Source organism: Tursiops truncatus, chromosome 2, assembly GCF_011762595.2.
Source record: "Tursiops truncatus isolate mTurTru1 chromosome 2, mTurTru1.mat.Y, whole genome shotgun sequence".
Taxonomy (NCBI): Eukaryota; Metazoa; Chordata; class Mammalia; order Artiodactyla; family Delphinidae; genus Tursiops; species Tursiops truncatus.
In genome coordinates, this window is record NC_047035.1 from 120610760 (window position 1) to 120627211 (window position 16452).

General features: G+C 36.5%; 1 non-coding gene across 1 annotated transcript; it reads right to left on the reverse strand.

Annotated features, from left to right (window-relative positions):
- Positions 1-12960: 12960 nt before the first annotated feature.
- TRNAK-UUU (transfer RNA lysine (anticodon UUU)) lies at positions 12961-13033 on the reverse strand. Its single transcript has one exon. It is a non-coding gene; the product is annotated as a tRNA-Lys (tRNA).
- Between the last annotated feature and the right edge of the window lie 3419 nt (positions 13034-16452).

Sequence of the window (16452 nt, forward strand, 5' to 3'; positions counted from 1 at the left end):
TTTAGTCCACTTTTCTGATGATGGCTGGGGCTGGGTTCCCTCCTTGTTGGTTGATTGGCCTGAGGCGATCAAACACTGGAGACTACCTGGCTCTTTGTTGGGGCTAATGGCAGACTCTGGGAGGGCTCACGCCAAGGAATACTTCCCAGAACTTCTGCTGCCAGTGTCCTTGTCCTCATGGTGAGCCACAGCCACCTCCCACCTCTGCAGGAGACCCTTCAATACTAGCAGGTAGGTCAGGTTCAGTCTCCTATGGGGTCACTGCTCATTCCCCTGGGTCCCGATGCACACACTATTTTGTGTGTGCCCTCCAAGAGTGGAGTTTCTGTTTCCCCCAGTCCTGTCAAAGTCCTACAATCACGTCCCACTAGCCTTCAAAGTTTGATTCTCTAGGAATTCCCCCTCCGGTTGCCAGACCCCCAGGTTGGGTAGCCTGACATGGGGCTCAGAACCTTCACTCCAGTTGGGGTTTCTGTGGTATAAGTTGTTCGCCATCTTGTGTCACCCCCCCAGCAGTTATGGAATTTGATTTTATTGTGATTGCACCCCTCCTACTCTCTCCTTGTGGCTTCTCCTTTTTATTTGGATGTGGGGTATTTATTTTAGTGAGTTCCAGTGTCTTCCTGTTGATGATTGTTCAGCAGTTAGTTGCAATTCCATGCTCTCGCAAGAGGGAGTGAGCACACGTCCTTCTACTCTGCCATCTTGAACCAATCTCCAACTGGGTTGTCTTTTTCTTGTTGACTTTAATAGAAATCACATTGTTCAGATTTTCTGTTTTCTCATTTGCCAGTTTGGGTAATTTTTGTTTTTAAGGATTTTTCCATTTCATCTAAGTTGTCAACTTACAGTTATCAATCTACCTTTATTAACAGTTAACAATCTGCTATTTGTTAAATGGTTTTAAGTTAACGATTTCTTTTTATTAAATGGAGATTAACAAAATATTCCTTTAATATCCTTTTCATGTCTGTATAATATGTAGTATTGTCTCTCTTTTATTCCTGACATGAGTAATTTGTTCTTTCTCTTTTGTTTTCTTTCTTCTTTAATTAGTATTTCTAGGGGTTACCCATTTTTATACTCTTTTCAAACAATAAACGATTGACTTGTGTAATCGTCACCATTGTTGGTCTGTTTTCTATTTCATTTATTTCAGGTCTTATTTCTATTCTATTCATTCTTCTACTTTAATTTTGATTTATTCTTTTTCTATATTTGTTAACATGCAAGTTTAGGTAATTTATTTTAAATATATCCTCTTTTGTAGTATAGGTAATTAAATCTACAAATTTATCTTTCAGCCTTACTGTAGAAACAATGTTTTTATTATAATTTTTATCATTCATTTCAAAATATTTTATACTTTTCTTTGAATTTTTTGTTCGATTTATGGGTTATTTGGAAATATGATGTTTAATTTCCAAACATTTGGATATCTTTACATATTTTCATAGGATTAATTATTAATTTAATTCCACTGTTATCTGTGATCAAAGAATATGGCCAATATTATTTCAGTTATTTTAAATGTATTAAGACTTGCATGTAGTTTCCAACATAGGGTATATATATATATATATATATATATATATATTTTTTTTTTTTTTTTTTTTGCGGTACACGGGCCTCTCTCACCGTTGTGGCCTCTCCCATTGCAGATCACAGGCTCCGGACACACAGGCTCAGCAGCCATGGCTCATGGGCCTAGCTGCTCCATGGCATGTGGGATCTTCCCGGTTCGGTGCATGAACTCGTGTCCCCTGCATTGGCAGGTGACCTCTCAACCACTGCACCACCTGGGAAGCCTGAACATAGGGTATATTTTGAAAAATATTCGATGTACCCTTGAGAAGAAAGTGTGTTCTGCCATTCTTTGATATATGTAATTGTCACTTAGGTCAATTAGATTATGTTCACATCTTCTGTATTCTTACTTTGTTTTTAATATGTTCTATCAATTAATCAAGAAAGTGTTAGAAAGTTAGTATGTCTAAATTTGGTTGTGGATTTGTCTATTTCTCCCCTTAGTTAAGGAATTTAATCTAATATATTATAAGAACTTTTATTGGAACACACATTATGTGTATGGTTATGTATTTTTGATAAACTGGCACTTTTATCCTTGTGAAATGTCCCCCTTAGCTCTATAAATACCCCTTCTCTTGAAGTCTACTCTGTCTGATATTAACAGAGTCACATTAGCTTTTATGCTTAGTAAATTGGAAATCCTATTTATATGCATCTTTTAAACTTTTAACCCAGTTCATCATATTTAAGGTGTGTTTTGATAAATAAGATATACTAAGTATATTAGGGTTCTCCAGAGAAACAGTCTTAACCACTGGACCACCAGGGAAGTCCATATATTTTATTTAATTTATAGATTAATTATAAAGAATTGTCTCATGTGATTATGGAGGCTGGCAAGTCCCAAGATCTGCAGGGTCAGTCATCAGGCAGGAGACCCAGAAGAGCAAATGGTTTAATTCCAGTATGAGTTTGAAGGGCTGAGAACCAGCAGAGCTAATGGTGTAATTCCAATCTGAAAGCCAGCAGGCTTGAAACCTAGTCAGAGCTGTTGTTTCAGTTCAAGTTCAAAGGGAGGCAAAAAACCAATGTCCCAGTTCAAAGGCCATTAGGCAGAAATAATTCACTTTTACTTGGGGGGAGGATCAGTCTTTTTGCTCTATTCAGTCATTCAACTGATTAGGTGAGGCCCATCCACATTATGGATGATAATATGCCTTAGTCTACTGATTTAAATGCTAATCTTATCTAAAACAGCTTCACAGAAACACCCAGAATAATGTTTGACCAAGTCTGGCCACCATGTGCCCCAGTCAAGTTCACACATAAAATTAACAATCACAGTTAAGTGGTGATTTATTAATCATTTCTGCTAATTTCTTCCTTTTTCATGAAATAGTTAACATTTAATGTAATTAATGATAGACTAGGATATAAGGTGACTGTACTGATATTTGTTTTCTATGTATGCCACCTATTTTTTTGTTTTCCAGTTAGGATTAATCAAATATTTTAGTATTAAATTTTATCTTCTGTATTTTTTTTTTTTTCGCTGTACATGGGCCGCTCACTGTTGTGGCATCTCCCGTTGCAGAGCACAGGCTCCAGACACGCAGGCTCAGCGGCTATGGCTCACGGGCTTAGCCACTCTGTGGCATGTGGGATCTTCCCGGACCAGGGCACAAACCCATGTCCCCTGCATCGGCAGGTGGACTCTCAACAACTGTGCCACCAGGGGAGCCCTTCTGTATGGTTTTTAATTTATACCTCCTTAATTTTATTATGGCTGCTCTACAGATTACAATATGCATCTTTAATTTAGCAACATTTACGTCGAATATCCTACCTACTTCATGAATAATATAAGAGCTTTTCAACAATGTAATTCCATTTAGACTCCTCACACTGTCTGTGCTATTGTTGCCATTTATTTTACCTCTCTATATACTACAAACCCTACAACATGTGACTATTTATTTTTCTTTTAATGGCCGGTTGTCTTTTTAAAATAATATATGATATATACAGAAAACAGGTTGGTGGTTGCCAGAGGTTGGGGTGAGGGATGGACAAAATGGATGAAGGTGGTCAAAAAATACATATATTATATATTTTATATATATTACAGTTCTTACTATGCATAAAACCATATTACCTGAATCCTGTGCACATTGGAAAAGTGTACTCACCTTACACAGGTGTCTGGTAACTGAAGTTCTGTGCAAACTGGGAACATTGTTCTGATACACACAAGTTTCAGTCAAGGCAGTACTGTGCAAATTGAGGACTGCCTATACTATATATCTGTGTGTACAATTTTAAATATATGAATATTTGTGTGTATTATATTATTATTATATTTTATATTAAATGCTATATATTAAACTATTGTAAACATTATTGTACATATAATGTATATTACAATAGTTTTCAAAGTCCTTTTATGTTGTACATATGTGTGTATATGTATATGCATATATATATATACACGCATATATATACACACATATATATGTATATATATATATACACACACATATATGTATATATATATATATATATATATACATTCTAGTTCCCTTTATTCCTTCCTGCATATCAAGATTTTTTTCTAGTATTAATTCCCTTCAGCCTGAGAAAGTTTCCTTATTATTACTTATAGTAAATATTTGCAAGAAACAGATTTTCTCAGCTGTTGTCTATCTGAAAATGACTTTATTTTACCTTCATTACCTTTATTTATTTTTGTCCACCTCTTACCCAACCTCTGGCAACACCAGTCTGTTTTCTGTATCTATGAGCTTGGTTTCTTTTAGATTCCACATATAAGAGAGATCATACAATATTTGTCTTTCTCTGTCCAACTTACCTCATTTAGCATAATGCCCTCAAGGTCCATCTGTGTTGCCACAAATGGCAGGATTTTCTTTTTTTTTTGCCCCTGGCTGAATAATATTCCATTATTCACACACACACACACACACATGTGCGCACACCTCGTTTTCTCTATACATTCATCTGTCCATGAATACTTAGTTTGTTTCATGTCTTGTCTACTGTAAACAATGCTGCAATGAACATGGAGGCACATATATATTTTCCAGAAAGTGATTGCGTCTTCTTTGAACATTTACCCAGAAACGGAATTTCTGGATCATATAGTAATTCTACTTTTAATTTTTTTAGGAAACTTCATACTGTTTTCCATAGTGGCTGAATAAATTTACATTCTTACTAATAGTTCATAAAGGGTTGTTTTTTCCTCCACATTATTGCCAACACTTCTTATCTCTTGTATTTTTTGTTTTTTTCGGTACGCGGGCCTCTCACTGTTGTGGTCTCTCCCGTCGTGGAGCACAGGCTCCAGACGCGCAGGCTCAGCGGCCATGGCTCACTGGCCCAGCCGCTCTGCGGCATGTGGGATCTTCCCGGACTGGGGCACAAACCCGTGTCCCCTGCATCGGCAGGCGGACTCTCAACCACTGCACCACCTGGGAAGCCTGAACATAGGGCATATTTTGAAAAATATTCGATGTACCCTTGAGAAGAAAGTGTGTTCTGCCATTCTTTGATATATGTAATTGTCACTTAGGTCAATTAGATTATGTTCACATCTTCTGTATTCTTACTTTGTTTTTAATATGTTCTATCAATTAATCAAGAAAGTGTTAGAAAGTTAGTATGTCTAAATTTGGTTGTGGGAAGCCCCTCTCTTGTACTTTTAATGGGGGTTCCCACCAGGGAAGCCCCTCTCTTGTACTTTTAACGATGGCCATTCTAACAGGTGTGAGGTGATATCTCATTGTGGTTTTGACTTGCATTTCCTTGATGATTAGTGATGTTGATCACCTTTTCATGTACCTGCTGCCCATTTGTATGTCTTCTTTGGAAAAATGTCCATTTAGTTCCTCTGACCATTTTTTTTAACATCTTTATTGGAGTATAATTGCTTTACAATGGTGTGTTAGTTTCTGCTTTACAACAAAGTGAATCAGTTATACATATACATATGTTCTCTTATCTCTTCCCTCTTGCATCTCCCTCCCTCCCACCCTCCCTATTCCACCCATCTAGGTGGTCAGACACCACCTAGCTGATCTCCCTGTGCTATGTGGCTGCTTCCCACTAGCTATCTATTTTACATTTGGTAGTATATATATGTCCATGCCACTCTCTCACTTTGTCACAGCTTACCCTTCCCCCTCCCCATATCCTCAAGTCCATGCTCTAGTAGGTCTGTGTCTTTATTCCCGTCTTACCCCTAGGTACTTCATGACCATTTTTTTTTCTTAGATTCCATATATATGTGTTAGCATATGGTATTTGTTTTTCTCTTTCTGACTTACTTCACTCTGTATGACAGACTCTAGGTCTGTGGCACATATATACAATGGAATATTACTCAGCCATAAAAAGAAATGAAATTTAGTTATTTGTAGTGACCATTTTTAATTGGATTTTTTTGTTTTGCTATTGAATTGTATGCATTCTCTATATATTCTGGATGCTAACCCTTTATTAGATATACAATTTGCAAATATTTTCTCCCATTCCACAGGTATCCTTTTTATTATGTTGATGGTTTCCTTAGCTGTGCAGAAGCTTTTTAGTTTCATGTAGTTCCACTTGTTTATTTTTGCTTTTGCGTCCTTTGCTTTTGGTGTCAAATCTACCCACCCCCCCGCCACCAAAAAAATTGCCAAGATCAATGTCAAGGTGCTTTATTTCTCTGTTTGCTTCTAGTATTTTTATGGTTTCAGGTCTTACATTCAATTCTTTAATATTTTTTAGTTGATTTTTGTGTATGGTGTAAAACTGTTTAATTGTTTTGCATGAGCTGTCCAGTTTTCCTGACACCATTTATTGAAAAGATTATCTTTTCTTCATTGTATATTCTTCTCTGTCAAATTCATTCTTGAAAAATTTTTTTGCTGGATAGAGAATTATAGACAGACAATTCTCTTTTTCCTTTCAGCACTTTAAAGATGTTATTCCTCTGTCTTTTGGCAATAAGGCATTCTTATCATTGTTTTCCTGCAAGTAATATTCTTGCCAACTAAGCACTTTTAAGATTTTCTCTCTATCTTTAGTTTTCCGCAGTTTCATGATAATAGGCATAAGTGTGGATTTCTTTTGTTTATCCTGATTCGGGTTTCACTGAGCTTACTGTATATGTAGGTTAATACATTTCACCATTTTTAGAAAATTCTCAGCCATTATGTCTTTTTTTTTTTTTGCTTCCTTCTACTCCTCATTTTATTTATTTATTTATTTTTTACATCTTTATTAGAGTATAATTGCTTTACAATGTTGTGTTAGTTTCTGCTGTATGACAAAGTTAATCATCTATATGTATACATATATCTGCATATCTCCTCCCTCTTGAGCCTCCCTTCCACCTTCCCTATCCCACCCCTCTAGGTGGTCACAAAGCACTGAGCTGATCTCCCTCTGCTATGCAGCTTCTTCTCACTAGCTATCTATTTTACATTTGGTATTGTATATATGTCAATGCCATTATGTTTTTAAATAATGCTCTGTCTTATTCTCTCTCCTGTCATTCTGGGATTCCAATTACACATAGGTTAAATTTATTTTTACATTAGTCTGTGGTTCTTGAATGATCTTTCTCTTTCTCTACTTCAGTTTGGATACTTGTCATTAGTCTACCTTCATGTCCACTGACCCTTTCTTCTTCTGCTGTATTCAGTCTGATATTAAGCCCATTGATGAATTACTTGTTTTGATATTGTATTTTTCTCATAACATTTCCACTTTTTCAAATAGTTTATCTTCTTGCTGAAATCTCTCATTTGTTAATCTCTTGTTTGTTCATGTATGTTATCTACCTTTTTTATTATATACTTTAACATGTTTTTTCATAGTTATTTAAAGTCTTTCTTTACCAAGTCAAACATGTAGATTTTCTGAGTCTCTTCTCTTGTGTTTGTTTCCTTTCTTGTCCATGGGTCACAGTTCTCTGTTTCTTCTCATGTTTCTTAATTTTTTATCGTATGTGAAACAACATTGTGTAAGAAAATTAAAGACTGAAGTAAATATGCTTTCTCCCAGAGAAAGCATAATCATTCCTCTGTCTGACCAGTAGTATGTGAGATTTAAATATTTAAATATGCAGTTGAATTGAATATGGGTGTTTTTCGCAACTATACTTAGATTCAGTTCCCCGATAATGGCTTCATATATTTTGAGGGTTAGATTAAGATATTCCTTTTAGCAGAGATTCAAATCTAAGACCAGTGAGACTTCAAATATCTATGTATTACACCTAGTTGCTTGTTGTAAGAATATAGGAAATAAATCTCTCTTTCACTTTCTAACCACCCCCCTGCCGTCTCCCTCTCCCACTGGCTGCACCCAAGTCTCCCTCTTCTTCTGACTCTCTTACAACTTTTTGGTTCACTAAGGAGTTTTCTTTACACTCTAGCTCTGATCCTGCATCTTCAAGCCTCAGGAGGTCCTTCTAATCCTTAATTCCCTGCCTCAGTCTTTATTAGGCCACTGTAGTGTACTCAATGAAGATTTTGTGTGCACCTTGGGAGTAAGAGCTGTCAGTTCTCTTTCTCTGCCCATAGCCTCCTGCAGGCTACTGCCTTGCACTCATGAAAGATCCGTGCACCTTGGAAGGCCTTAGTTCTCCTGTTCCACTTCAGCATCCTCCTCCTGGTCATTATCTTGCACTCAGGGAAGGGTTCACGAGTCTGTCTCATCTCCCCTGCCCTGCTCTCAGCCATTCGTGTGATACTCACACACAGCCAGCCAGAGCATTGAAGGAGATTTGGCAGGTGGATGTAGAGTGCTTTTAGACTCCTCAGAATTTGAATCTGTCACATCAGACATATGTAGTCAATACTAATTTGTTAATAGTTTGGTTTCTCTTCTCAGCCATCCTTGGGGAGTTGTTCCTACTTCTGCATTACCTACAGAGATGAAAGCACCAAATGACCCCTTGCCATTTCTGGAATTTAATTCATTCGGGTGTCTCTGTGTCTTCAGTGTCCTGATGTGTTTTATAATTTATCCATGTTGCTCTCATGACTAGGGTGGAACTTTCTGTTTCCAACCCAGAAGTGGAAGTGCTTTTCAAAACTTTTAGCCAAAGCATATCTATAAAGCATTTAAGATTCATCATTGTGTGATGGAACTGAAGATGCTATTATTACGGCACTGCTTGAACCTGAAATTTATTTGAAATTTCATGATTTATATTAAAAATTTCACCCAAAGTGTACATTCATCTTCATATTATGACAGGATCAAAGAATAAAGGTGCCAATGACTTGACAAAAAGTCATTAAAATTCCATGTTTGTTTCAGTCTAAAATGGCACTTTGAATAACTTTACCATGCTTTGCAATCAGCCCTGGAATTAATATTTGTGGCCTAAGTTGTGACACACTTAGCACAGCACAGAATGGGAAGTTTTTGATAAATAACACTGCCAACACAAGGATGTACTAAGGATATTCGGGACATGTGTCTGTGAAGCAGAGAGGGAGAGCTTGAAAATACACCACGGTAAGCTGAAGGAGAATTGCTATCTCATAGGAGATGGGATGCGGTGGTAGGAAAGTCATATTTATAATTACTTAAAGAGAGGCTGGATCTAGGCATCCATCTTGAACAGGACAAGGGCCAAGTATTGAAGGAGCTCTTGAACTACAGCCTAGATTTCTTCACCACTAGGAGGACAGAGTGGGCTTGAGCAGAGTGAAGCTAGGTGGTAGGGTCTCCTTATTTGGAAAGGGAGCGGGAGTTGCCTATGGACAGGCAAGTACATCTCCTGACAGCAGGAGATTCAGTATCAGGTGAGCATGTAGAGAAAGGAGATATTGGATTCACTGGAGCTTGAGTATGTCATACAGAAGAGATAGAGAATTAAATTGAGTTCCAAGGAAGAGAATTTCACAAGAGCTACCTGCCATTCAATCCCTTCGTTCTTCGTTCCCACATCTAACCTTGATTCTCTGCTTTTCCTACTTCGCATGCATCCATAAAATACATGATTTCCATGGCCTTTTCTTTCACAGTCTACTGTCCATTTCATTACCAAGTATAATCTTTGATTTAGGCTTAGCTCTGTGTTGAAAAATCCTTTGTGGATTCTGGTCCCCATGTCCTTTGATCCTGTCAAAAGCTTCTCCTGAAAATTGAAGTTCTACTCATGGAGTTTCTAGAGAAGCATCCATCTAATGAGAAGGGAGAAATGGAATCAGTCACAAGGTGGCAGAAGAGTTCAGCCCCACCCTTTATGAAGCATCTTGAGAGGCCTCTATTTCTTCTTGAACTGGTGGGAGGGTTGAAGTTCTATCTGATCTTCTGGGACTTCTGAGAATGGGACCTCAGGAATGACCCCAGCTCCACTGAACCCCTCAAGGCCAGGCTCAGAGGAAGGCCCAGTGGAGGTGTCTATGAGGACACATCTTTCACACACGTCTGAGGGAACTTCCCATTGAAAGTTGGGAAAGGAGTGAACAGAGCATTTCACTTCCACATCGTCTTCTGTTTGGATTAGTAAATACTACCTACTTTCTGCTTATGTGGATGGAAAAATATTTTAAAACCAATTATTTAATGGTAAACTCATGGTATTAAAAACTGCTGTTTTTGAGAAGAATTTATAATAAATAATCTTCTTATTAAAAACAAAACAAACAAGCAATAAAAGGAAATGAAAATGTAAAGTGGTGGCTACGTAAAGAGATTTTCTGAATAAGCTGTGCAATCTGGGCAGTGGGACAGGATCCTGGCCAGATCTCTCCCACATTCCATCTCCCTTGCCCAATTCCATCCACATGGGCCTCCCTGGAGACCTTGGATCCAGTCCCAGCACCCAGGCCTTTGCAAGTGCCATGCCCTCTGCCCAGAATGTTCTACTGCTTCTCCAAGAAGTTCCTGTGGCTCACTCCCTCATTTCCCTGAAAACTCCCTGCTGTCTTAATCCTTTATTCTACTTTAGGACTTATCACCTGAAATTTTCTTATACTTTTTTCATTTGTATTTTCTGTCCCCCCATTAGACTAGGTGGTCCATGTAGGCAGGGATGTTGTTAGTTTCTTTTCTGTAGCCCATGTTCCCAGAACAAGGATTGACACATCTTACATGTTCAGCTAATATTTTAATTATTGATGAATCAAAAAATGAATAAGTTAAAGGAGGAATATCAAAAAGAGAATACATCAAAATGTTGACAGTAGGTATTTTCATCTATTGAGATTATGTTCTTTTTATCTTTCAGAATTTCAGAATATATTACACATTTTTCTATATTCTGTACAGATTCTAAGACCAGACCACCTTGCGTGAAAGTCCCACTGTGGTCTTTAACTAGCTCTGTGGTCAAGGGTATATGAATTAATATCTATGTGTCTCAGTTTCCTCATCTGTAAAATGGTGGCAAAGAAATACATACTCTCAGCTTGTTCTAAGAATTGTATATTAAGTGCTTTGTAAATACTAGTCATTATGTTAACATCATCATTACTATGTTACCATACCATGTGAACTTTGATAATTGTACAGTCTTTTTAGAAATGTCATACTTTATCCTTTTATCCTTCTAATCTGATTTTTGTAAAAATGTTGGATTTTCATTTTCTCACATTATGAGGCACACTGGGTAGTCAAAAGGATGGATACCACACTTAAGCAGTTCTAAAAACTGTTCTGTCTCTGTACTACTATTAACATTCATTTATTTTAACTCTTCATTTTTAAATAATTTTAGGCTCATATAGAAGTTGCAAAAATAGTATGGAAAATTATAGTATCCCTTTCATCCATCTTCTCCCAATGATATCAACTTATACAACCAAGGTAGAATGATCAAAACTAGGAAATTAACATTGGTACAATACTATTAAATAAACTACAAACCTTATTTGAGTTTCATCAGTTTGGGAATACATTCATTTTTTGAGAGTGTGTATGTATAGTTCTGTGAAATTTTATTACAGATATGGATTTGTGTAGCCATCAACATAATCAGGATACAGAACTCTTTTATCACCACAAATAAATTCTCTCATGTTAGCCCTTTATAGTCACACCTTTCCACTAACCCTGATGACCACTTATCTGTTATTCATCACTATAATTTTGTCATTTTTAAAATGTTATAAAGTTGGAGTCATACAGTATGTAACCTTTTGAGATTGGCTTTTTGCACTTAGTATAACACCCTTAGGGTCCATCCAAGTTGGTGTGTGTCACAATATTCAGTTCCTTTTTATTGTTGAGTAGTGTTTATTTGTATACATATACCAGGATTTATGTATTCACTGTTGAAGGGCATGTGGATTGTTTCCAGTTGTGCACTATTGCAAAATCAAGCTGGTATAAGCATTAGTGTACCAGCTTTTTAAGCATCTATGCAGTCATTTCTGTAGAGTAATTAACCAGGAGTGGGAAAATTATGTCTTATGGTGAGTGTGTGTTTAATTTCATAAGATACTGCCAAAACATTTTGCAGAATGGCTGTATAAATTTACATTTCCACCAGCCATGTGAGAAGTCGGTGTTTTCAACAGCCTCCCTTGGATACTGACAGTATATTTTCCTTCAGTCATTCTAATTTGTGTGCAGTGGTATCTCATTGTGGCTTTAATTTACATTTCCCTAATGGTTAATGGTATTGACCATCTCCTTATGTGCTAATTTGCCATCCAGATATCCATTTTGTTTAAGTGTCTGTTTCTATCTCTGACGATTTTCTAATCAGATTGTTTGTTTTCATAATGTTGAGTTTAGAGAGTTCTCTATATTTCCTGGATACGAATCTTTTTTTGGTTATGTGGTTCACAAATAATTTTTCCCAGTCTGTGGCTTTTTGTTTTCATTCTTTTAACAGTGTCTTTCAAAGAACAGTAGTTTTTGATCTTTATGAGCTCTAGTTTATCAGTCCTTTCTTCTGTGGATCATGCTTTCAGTGTCCTCCTCTATAACAAGGGTCATGAAGATTTCCTGCCTATGTTTTCTTCTAAAAGTTTTAGAGATTTATAGTTTACATTTAGATCTTTAATTCGTTTTTTGAGTTAATCTTTGTATAAGGTGTGAGGTTTATGTTAAGGTTCATGGGGTTTTTTTGTTTGTTTTTTCATGTGGTGCCTAAGTGCTCCAACGTTATTTGTTGAAAAGGCAACGAATCCTTCTTCCACTGAATTGCTTTTGCACCTTGTGAGAAATCAGTTGGCTGTACTGGTGGTGAGTCTATTTCTGAGTTCTCTATTCTGCTCCAGTGATCCATGTGTCTATCTCTCTGCCAAATACCACACTGATGGCAGAGTTGTACACTAAGTCTTGAAATTGGCTAGAGCAATTTCTCCAATTTTATTCACCTTTCACAAAATTGCTTTAGTTATTCTAGTCCCTTTACTTATCAATATAAATTTTATTATTTTTTTTTTCTTTTGGCACCTGGACAGGGACTTGAACCCTGGGCACTCAGATTAAAACTCTGATGCTCTACCAGTTGAGCTACCCAGGCACTCTCAATATGAATTTTAGAATCAGTTTGTCTATATCTTAGGTGACAAGTCTTTTAGAGAGTCAACCTGGGAATTGTCATACTAGACAAAATAAATTATAATAACATAATATGTAATAAATAATTATACACAAGCAGTTTTTTACTTTAATATAATATATAAAATCAGGGTTTATATGTATATTAAAATTGTATATTATTTTTTATTATTTTGGAATTGTAATTATTTGCTTCATTTACTTTTATATTACCTAACTGACATTTTTTAAACAAAATAAAAAATAGGACTACTTAATAGTGGAAGTTAGTAGTAACTAATTGTTGAACTGATAAGTAATACTTGTGAGAAAATATAACAAGATTTTATGTTTCTGCCCTCTGATACAGCAATTTATTTTAACTCTTGATTTCATATTTGAATATTGTAGGCTATAATTTAGTTTTTCTTAAGATGCATACATGTAAGAAATTTAGAGGAATATAAATTCAAAAGGGTATAGGATATTAATACATTTAACTTTAAAATAACAATGACATAATTCTTTCTGTCCCATGATACATGGGCTATTTTTTCTCCTTCTGTTTCCTTTTCCAATAACATTTCTCTACAAAGCCTGTAGCGTTTGTGATAAGTCGTGTTTTTCATGCAATGATAAGAGGAGCACAAACATATGGTTTCCTTTGACTTGCAGCTCTGCCCTCAGCCAATCCACCTACACTGATTCCTTGCGTAAGTCCAATGTGATGACATGAAACTAAATGTTTTCTCAGCAAACACTTCTTAGCCTAGGGTACTTAGAATTTTACTTATCAGCAACAGTAGATTTTTAGATTTATAGGAATTAGTTTCCAGCTTTCCAAAATGTCCATTTTCAAAACAAATGTTTGAAACACAATGTACTTTGAATCTACAGCCTTATTTTAATAGACTAGCTGTGTGTCACCCATTTTTTAAATCTTATTTTTAAATTTTTATTGGAGTATAATTGCTTTACAATGTTGTGTTAGTTTCTGCTGTACAATGAAGTGAATCAGCTATATGTATACATATATCTCCTCCCTCTTGGAACTCCCTCCAACACAACCCCTCATCCCACCTATCTGGGTCATCACAGAGCACCGAGCTGAGCTCCCTGTGCTATATGGCACGTTCCCACTAGCTATCTCTTTTACACATGGTAGTGTGTCTATGTCAATCCTAATCTCCCATTTCCTCCCACTCTCCCCTTCCCCCTTACCATGTCTACTCTTCTGTTCTCTACATCTGCGTCTCTATTCCTGCCCTGCAAATAGGTTCATCTGTACCATTTTTCTAGATTCCACACGTATGTGTTAATATATGATATTTGTTTTTCCCTTTCTAACTTACTTCAGTCTTTATGACAGTCTTTATGACAGACTCTACATCCACCCACATCACTACAAATGACCAATTTTGTTCCTTTTCATGGCTAATATTCCACTGTATGTATGTACCACATCTTCTTTTTCCATTCATCTGCTGATGGACACTTAGGTTGCTTCCATGTCCTGGCTATTGTGAACAGTGCTGCAGTGAACATTGGGGTACATGTGTCTTTTTGAATTATGGTTTTCTCAGGGTATATGCCCAGTAGTGGGATTGCTGGATCATATGGTAATTTGATTTTTAGATTTTTAAGGAACCTCCATACTGTTCTCCATAGTGGCGGTATCAATTTATATTCCCACCAACAGTGCAAGAGGGTTCCCTTTTCTGCATACCCTCTCCAGGATTTATTGTTTATAGATTTTTTGATGATAGCAATTCTGACCAGTGTGATACCTCATTGTAGTTTTATGGGTTTTTTAAAAGTATTTTATTGAACTATAGTTGATTTACAATGCTGTGTTAATCTCTGCTGCAGAGCAAATCAACTCAGCCATGCATACACATACATTCTTTTTCATACTCTTCTCTATTATGGTTTATCACAGTTTATCATGCTATACAGTAGGAGCCCATTGTTTATCCATCTTATACAAAATAGTTTGCATCTTCCAATCCCGAACTCCCAATCCATCCCTCCTACTCCTTTTCCCCACTGACAACCACAAGTGTGTTCTCTACGTCTGTGAGTCTGTTTCTGCCTCACAGATAAGTTCATTTGTGTCATATTTTATATTCCACATATAAGCAATATGCTATGGTGTTTGTCTTTCTCTTTCTGACTTACTTCACTTAGTCTGATAATCTCTAGTTTCATCCATGTTGCTACAAATGACATTATTTCATTCTTTTTTTATGGTGTGTAGTATCCCATTGTATATATATATACCACATCTTCTTTATCTGTTTATCTGTTTATGGACTTTTACATTGTTTCCATGTCTTGGCTATTGTGAATAGTGCTGCTCTGAACTTAGGGTTGCATGTATCGTTTTGAATTGTAGTTTTGTCCGGATATATGTTCAGGAGTGAGATTGCTGAATCATATGGTAACTCTATTTTTAGTTTTTTGAGGAAACTGCATATTGTTTTCTATAGTGGATACACCAAATTACATTCCTGGTGGACCCTTTAAAAAGGGAAATGCGGATACTCATCAGCACTGCCTTGACCTCTAAAACTACCCTTTAAGGGGGGCGGCAAGGATGGTCAACCCCAGACCACAGATGAGGAAACTGAAGCTCAGCAAAGATCAGGAATCCTTAAGAGGCCGCCAGCCGGAGGGAAACTGGGCCTTCCTGGCCAAGCCAGTGCTCTGCTGTGATATATCTGGATGATCTCACACCAGAGTACCTTTTGTCTTCAACATTTTTTACAATTATTTTTTATTGGAGTATAGTTGCTTTACAATGTTAGTTTCTACTGTACAGTAAAGTGAATCAGCTTTATATATATATATATATATATATATATATATATATATATATATATATATATATATCCCCTCTTTCTTTTTGGATTTCCTTCCCATTTAGTTCACCACAGAGCACTGAGTAGAGTTCCCTGAGCTATACAGTAGGTTCTCGTTAGTTATTTGTTTAATACATAGTATCAATAGTGTATATATGTCAATCCCAGTCTCCCAATTCAATCCACCCCCTCTTGCCCCCCCTTGGTGTCCGTATGTTTGTTCTCTACATCTGTGTCTCTATTTCTGCTTTGCAAATAGGATCATCTATAACATTTTCTAGATTCCACATATATGCATTAATATACAATGTTTTTTTTTCTCTTTCTGACTTACTTCACTCTGTATGACAGTCTCTAGGTCAATCCATGTCTCTACAAATGACCCAATTTCATTCCTTTTTGTGGCGGAGTAATATTCCACTCTCTATATATGCCACATCTTCTTTATCCACTCCTCTGTTGAGGGACATTTAGGTTGCTTCCATGTCCTGGCTATTGTAAATAGTGCTGCAATGAACATGGGGTACATGTATCTTTTGGA